This window comes from Pelodiscus sinensis, chromosome 6 (genome assembly GCF_049634645.1).
Source record: "Pelodiscus sinensis isolate JC-2024 chromosome 6, ASM4963464v1, whole genome shotgun sequence".
Taxonomy (NCBI): Eukaryota; Metazoa; Chordata; order Testudines; family Trionychidae; genus Pelodiscus; species Pelodiscus sinensis.
The window spans coordinates 84909612-84917035 of NC_134716.1; the positions used below are offsets into that span (position 1 = coordinate 84909612).

At 43.4% G+C, this 7424-nt stretch overlaps 1 long non-coding RNA gene across 1 annotated transcript in view; it reads left to right on the forward strand.

Moving 5' to 3' along the window:
• The window catches only part of LOC142829925 (uncharacterized), a 141254-nt gene extending 134736 nt beyond the window's left edge, over positions 1 to 6518 (forward strand). The window contains exon 3 of the long non-coding RNA XR_012904851.1: positions 6039 to 6518. This is a non-coding gene — a long non-coding RNA (uncharacterized LOC142829925). The remainder of the gene's footprint in view (positions 1 to 6038) is intronic.
• Positions 6519 to 7424: the final 906 nt, after the last annotated feature.

Sequence of the window (7424 nt, forward strand, 5' to 3'; positions counted from 1 at the left end):
CTTCCTGTTTTGTATCCTGTGTGTGTGATTTTTTTCCCCATCTTAAGTATAGTAATTTGCTCTTTTATTTGTTGAATTTCATCTTGCTTCTGAAAAAATTTCTTCCAAAAGAGAGTGTCCGCACTACCAAAGCACATAGAAAAAGTGATCTGCTTTTTCTAAAGATAGCATCCACACTCAATGGATGCTATCTCACATGTAAGCTGTGGTAACTATGGGTGGAATGACCACTAGGGCATCTGTGCTTTTTCCTCTTTCCTCTTCTTGCAAAAGAACTCTCTCATCCCTGTCTACACACGCTTTTTTCTGAAAGAGCTCTTTCGGAAAAAGGCTTCTTCAGTTCTTTTGATTTTCTTTCGAAAGAATGCAATTGCAGTGTGGACGTAAATGAAATTTTTTCGGAAAAATGGCCGTTTTCCTGGAAAAAGCTCTGTAGTGTAGATATACCCTAATTTGACAACGTTATTATGAATTTCTCATGTAGTCCAAAGTTTTTGCAGCTGCTCCCAGCTTGCTGTCATCTGCAAATTTTATACACATACTCACTGCTCCATTATCCAAGTCATTAACAGAAATATTGAATAGTAGGACCCAAGACTGGCCATTGCAGGACCCCACTAATTATGCCTTCCCTGTTTTGACTGTAAACCATTGACAGCTAACTGCTTTTCGAGGATGGTCTTGCAATCAGTTGTAAACCTTAAAATTTCACCTAAATCACATTTCCCTAGTTTTCTTATGAGACTGTCATGTGGGGTTGTGTGAAAAGTTTTATTAAATGCAAGATTGACCACATCTTCGGCTTCCCCTATTCACTAGGCCAGAAACTTCATAAAAAAGAGGAAATCACGTTCATTTTGCATAATTTATTCCTAATAAATCCATGCTGGCTGTTGCAACTTTATTCTTCTCTAGGTGCAAAAAATTAAACAATCAGTTTGTATGCAGAATCTTTCCAGGTATCAGAGTTAGACTGAATGTTCTATAATTCCCTGGGTTGTCTTTGTACTATATTTGCCCTTCTCCAGTCCTCTGGGAGCTTCTCTGTCCTCTGAGTTTTCAAAGATAATTGCTAATGGTTCTGAGACTGCTTCAGCTGGTTCTTTAAGTGCTGCAGAATGAATTTCATTAGACCCTGCCAACTTCAATACATATAATTTACTGAAAAATTCTTCATTCTGTTCTTTCTCTGTTTTGGCTTGCATTCCTTTCCTTCCCCCTTGTTGTTAATATAATTTTGTTGAGTATTTGGTCACCGATCACCTTTTTTAGTGAAGACTGAAACAAAATAGAGATTAAACATCCCAGCATTCTTGATGCCATCAGTCATTACCTCTCCTTCCCCACTGCACAGAGAACATACGCTTCCCTTCATTTTGTTGTTGTTGTACCTATGTGTTGTTTTAATGTAGGGCTATCACAGAGTTTCTCAAACTTTTTGGCCACCTGGCTCAATGCAAATCTTTCCACACACCACCGGTTGCTAATGGAAAGTCACCATTAATTACATAATTATGCCCAGGCCATTTTGCTAGTGAGTCTAGCTTCTCCATCTAGGGAGACTGGTTTAATTTAAATTATTAAACAGATTAAACATTTTAATTTTCTCATGTTAGTTTATCAAACTTCATTTTTAATAAAGTAAAATATTAATATATGTCCAACAAAAAAGGTTTCAATGTTTTATTTATGGCAGGAATGGGGAAACTTTTTTGGGTCGGAGGCCACCGACATGTAGAAAAATCAGTTAGGGACCACACAAGTGAGAAGCAAAAAAACTCCTACAAAAACACCCCCCACCCTCACTGATATGGCCTTCAACTGTGACACCTCACTCCTTTGGCGCTCCAGCCACATAGGGCAAGGGGAAGATACAGGAAGGACTGAAGTTCAGGGCTTCCCATAGGCCAGATTTACTTGTTTGGCCTTCTGGAATTAGTGGATTTTGTGGACCCCCTTAGGTTCTGGGGTGGGGACAAAAATGAGGGGTTCAGTATGTGGAACAGAGATGCCAGAGAATGGGATAGGGACTGGGGTGCAGGATCTGGGCAGGAGGTCGGGGGCAGAAGCAGGCTGGGAGTCTGGCCAGCAGGAAGGGAGCAAGGGCAAGGGAGAGTGCAGTGTGTGTCCAGCAGGGAAGGTGCAGGAGCAACAGTGGATGCAGGAGCAGGGTGAGTGTCTGGCCAAGGGGCAGTGCAGGAGCAAAGGAGGGTGCAGGAGGGGGCTTGGGATTGGTGTCTGGCCAGTAGGGAAGGAGGGTGCAGGAGCAGGCTGTGGGGAGGGTGTCTGGCCAGACGGGAGTGTGCAGGAGCACGGGAGGGTGCAGAGTGTGGCCAGGAGAGAGGGTGCATGAGTGTACAAGAGGTAGGGTGTCTGGTGAGGAGGGAGGGTTCAGGAACAAGGGGGGGTGTGGGAGCAAGATGGGGGTGCAAGGACTTGGAAGGAGAATGGAGAGGGGAGTGAGTGAGAGGGATTAGGGTGTGGGGGTCTGGACATGAGGGGGGATGCTTATCTGGCTTTTTACCCCTGTTCCCTTTGGCCGGTAGTCCGTAGAGAGCTGCTCCCTTGTAAGACTGTAGTTGGTAGTAGGAATTGCTCCTATACTATATTGATACCCAAAGTAGCATAATCCTACAGGCTATTGTTTCTAACCAGAAAACCAAATGTTTAGAATTGCTACCCATTTCAGCACTGGGGGCTCCTCTGTTGTCCTCAGCACTGGCTTTTTGTTTATGGCAACCCAAATGGCACCTTGTCAACACAGGAAATCCTGAGATTCCGGATAGTTTTTCACAGTGTACAGAGCAAGCCAGGGTGTGGGGTGCTCTGGACCCAGTGCAGTACAGAAGCATTTCTTGGTTTACACCAGCTCTTCGGTGAAGGTGGGGGACAGAGCTCCTAGTGACCCTGCTCCTTCTGGCTGTACCCACCTGACCTCCTGGAGAGACAGGCAGCCCCTCCCCTAGTTTCTGAAGGATCCCTGCTCAGCGCTTCTGCCCTACAGAGCAGCCCTCCCTGCCTCGGAAATGCAGCTGTCTGCACTGCTGAGTAGAAGGTGGGATGGGCAGGTCCCACAGGGAAAAGGCCTCCGGGCTCCTCTGGATGTTTCCCCAGCCCCACAGTGTGACGATGCCAGCCCTGCCGCTTCCAAGGCTTCTCCAGCAGCCAGCACACCAGGGGGAGGTGGATGCAGATCTCCATCTCGCAGAGCGGGCTCCCTGGGGCTGGGTTGGATGCTGGGCTGTGGCAGTGCTAGAGGGCTCCCAGCAGTGCTGTGGTACACAGGCTGTTGCTATTTCGCTGAGCGCTGCCGAGACTGACCAGGTGTAGGGGGAAAGAACTCATCCCCCCCCACACACAGTGGGAAGGCAGCGCAGGCTCCCTGCCTCATGGGGGAATGGGAGAGGGGGCAGCGGGGGGGCTGAACTCAAACCATGTACCACCTAGGAGGCAGCCAAGGACCACACTTTGAGAACCACTGGGCTATCACAATTTAAAAACAAATATGATTAATGACTATTTTAATTGCACTGTTAAATATTAGAATTCCACATGACTCCTCTGCCCCCTTGGGTGGCCCTTCCTGCAGTCCCTCCCCTCCTCCCACAGGCACTAGCCACCCCTGGGTGTAGTTTAAAGAGCCTCTTCTTACTGCCTTTCATGGCACTTATTGGGTGTAACTCATTTTGTGCCTTAGCCTTCTGATTTTGCCTCTATGTGTGTGCTACTCTTTTGTATTCCTCCTTTGCAATTTGTCTGTTTCCATTTTTGTAGGGTTCTTTTTTGATTATCAGGTAATTAGGAGTTCCAGATGGAGCCACTGTCATGGTTTGGGGTTCCACCCAGACCAGAAAGGGATTTTGCCACCACCTACTCTATATCCTTGGGTGCTTCTCTGCTGGGCAGGTTTGGCTCAGAGCCCTGATGCAAGCATCCTGCTTACAACACTATGGCTCCACTCTGGCTTGTACCAGCCTGGTTACTGCTTGCCAGATTTCCCAACGGCCCTTCCAGGCTCCCCTGTATGATTAGGCCCTCTCACTGGACCCTCACAGAAGTTACCATGTTCCAAAGAGACAAAATACACACCAGCCTGCTATATAAGCAGAGGACTTTACACTTTAAACACACAGAGCTGCTTTTTTGTAAAAGTAAAACAATAGAACTTAGAATTATGTGATACCAAGTAGAAGGAACAGGGATAGAAATGGTAACAAACAAATAAAAATCTGCTATTACCACTAAAATGTACCTTTTATGTGTGTATACTGTATGTCCTCCCAGCTTTTTGCACAGTGATGCCAATGGCTAGGGTAAGCTCATCAGAGTGGAGGAGTGTGTGTGCGTACACACACTGCCTGGCACAATAAGATACCAATCGTGGCATCTAGACTCTGCTGTAATGCAGCTAATAACTCAGCTTTCATTATGGTAGCCCCCTGCTTTCACATGCTCAGATCTTTCTCAGAAATTCTTCTTTGGCTGAACCTTTCCATGCTGAACCTCTGCCTTTGTCTTAAAATCTAAAAACAGATATATCTGATCCCACAATAACAAACCTTCCCAAACAAACAGTGCCTGCTGCAAGAGTGTGTCTAGACAAAAGAAGATCCTTTACTATAAAATATTAAGATGCCATCATGATTGTTAGCCAAAAGTTATATGTTAGGCATATTAATACTAATGGGTGTTATGTGCACTAATATATAATGTTGGTAGGTTAACTGAATGCTTTGTGCTTTCCCCACAATTTTGTTAATCCCCAGAAAATATCCTACAATAATCTGCAGAGCTGAAAGCAAATTCGGCATTAGAAAATAGGAACCATATCAAAGCCAAGATATGCCAATGGTGTGTATTAGCATAGGTTGGAATGTTGCCGCTATCCCCAGTTGGTTTGAAATATTGTGTCCAAAATAAAGATGAGACAAATAAGGAAGAAAACAAGATAAGGAACAGTTGTGAATTGTAATGTGTCGAGGGTTGTATAAATGTAAAAGCATACACATTTCAGCCAGTAGCATTTTAGTGTCTTTGAAGCACACCTGTGTAAGGTGAACATGCTAGTAGATAAGAGTTGCTTCCTGAAAGGAGGGTAGGTAGGTCACTTTTCATATTGTATTTCTATCCTTAGATAATACATGTAGCTAAGTTTGGTTATTTGGTCTCTTAAACATTTTTAAGACTGTACCACAACTATACATTGGCTACACCTTTTAGTCAATATGATAACAGTGAATATGCAAGAGAGAGGCAATGCTGAAGGTTTATCTTGAGCCTGTTGTATCTCCCTTTCTTTGCAGGAATAGCTGTGAATACTTAACAGCTGTGGCAAGGAGGTTATTTTTATTCATATTTATGATTTTTATTGTAGTAGTGCCTGGGAGTCAGTGATGAGCCAAAACCCATTGTGCTAAGTGCTATACAGACACAGAACAAATAGATAATCTCTATCCCCAAAGGCTACATCTACACTGCAGGCTTCTTGCGCAAGAACAGATGTTCTTGTGCAAAAACTTGCAGAGCATCCACACTACACGCCCATTCTTGCGCAAGAAAGTTTACAGTAAAGCATCAGAAGAGAAGGCTTTTTGAGCAAGAGTTAGTCCTCTCCTCATGAGGAATAAGCCTTTTTGCGCAAGAGCTCTTGTGCAAAAAGGATAGTGTGGATGCTCCAAAAGAGTTTACCGTCTTATATTGCTAAATGTCCCCATTCAAGTGTCTCCTCACCAGTTTAGCAGGTGTGCTGCACAAGATATATTCACTTCATTAAACAGCAAAGATGGTTCAAATGAGTGAGTGCAATCCCTAAGGCCTCTCATAGACCCAGATGAGTACAAATTCCTGAGTCCTATTAGTTGCGGGCACATGCCTTAGCCATAGATAATTTAGTAGATGGCATGGTGACTTTAGTGATTCTATTTTATCACAATCGAAAATAAATTTTAAAAAGTAGAAACTCCCCTGAAATGTAAATGTCAACCCTACTTGCTTTGGTTTCATGGGATCTCACACTTCTTTTCTCGTCACTTTTATAGCACCCATCATGTAGACTGGGGACTGCTGAGTTGCCACTGTCTCTGAACTGCAAAGTCATATGACTGACATATCCCACAGCTGCAGGTAACCAATGATTTGCTTGCTCACTTCTTCTTGTTCTCTGCCATGCCCTCTTTGGTGTGAGAATCTCCATAATTCCTCTATTAATAGTATGTCTCAGGCCATGGATTAATATGGACAAAGACAGCAAGGGAGAGGCGAAATGGAAGCAGGTGATTGCAGGCTCAGCTATTCCAGTGTGGAATGATCACTGTGCAGACAGCGGCATGGTGTTCATTGGACAAGCTGCATTGAGACTGAGTAGCTGTCACAGCTTTGCTCCCACTTCTCTTTGATTAAGTGTGCAGTACAAGCATGGAAATCCATAGCTTCTAAAGACTGACTGCAAAAGCATGGATGCTATTTACAAAGAGTATTTGTGTAAGCTTTTTTTTTATGGGTGAGAGAAGTCACTATAGACCTTGTTGTTGTTATTTTCTGGTGCCCTTCAAGCACATAGTGTAAGTCTGTCTGTGAACAGACCATGACAGATGAGAGACTAAAAAGCACAGAAAAATCTATGATCCAGATTCTGCACACAAGTGCAAATAACACTCAGTTCCCACCGATCATCACAATCTCTCTCACACACGCCTAGCTAGACTGTAAATGATTGTTTTACTTCTGCACAAATCTCTCTACAGGGAAGGAAGTGTGACATCATCAGTCTTTGCTTTCTGGTTGCTCTCTTATCATTAGGGCATCTGTATGCTTTTCTCAGGCTAAAACAATATCATGCCCTGTGATACCAACACAGAATAATTCATAGTACATTACAGGAGAGAAGGAACTTTTGTTGATTCCCCAGATGTGTTTGTTAGATTTTAATTCCTTTTGGACTGAAGCTGTCCATACTTGTTCTCAGTCCAAATGTGAATATTTTAGGAAAGCTTATTTGGAAAATAATGTTGGAATATTTCTGGGATCACTGTATTAAGGCCCCTATTCAGCAAGGTACTTAAGCAAGTGCATAAGTTTTTAAGTACATGAGCAATTCCATTGTTTTTATTGGTATTAATGGGACTATCCATATGCTCAAAGTTACACATCTAACTACCTCCCTCAGTGCCTGTGACATGATACATACAACTGCCAGTAGGGGACATTCCAAATACCTTCACAGTAATTACTGCTATACCTTACACACTGCAGGAGAGAGTTTGCATTACACAGATATAATATTTGAATATTTTTTGGAATTGCTATTAAAAGCAAGTTCTCAAAACTTGTAGTCTAAAGTCAGACATGCCAGCTCATGGAACATACATATGTGAATCATAAAACTCAAAATGTCCTGTCTGCTCCACTTTTATTTTTAGAGACTT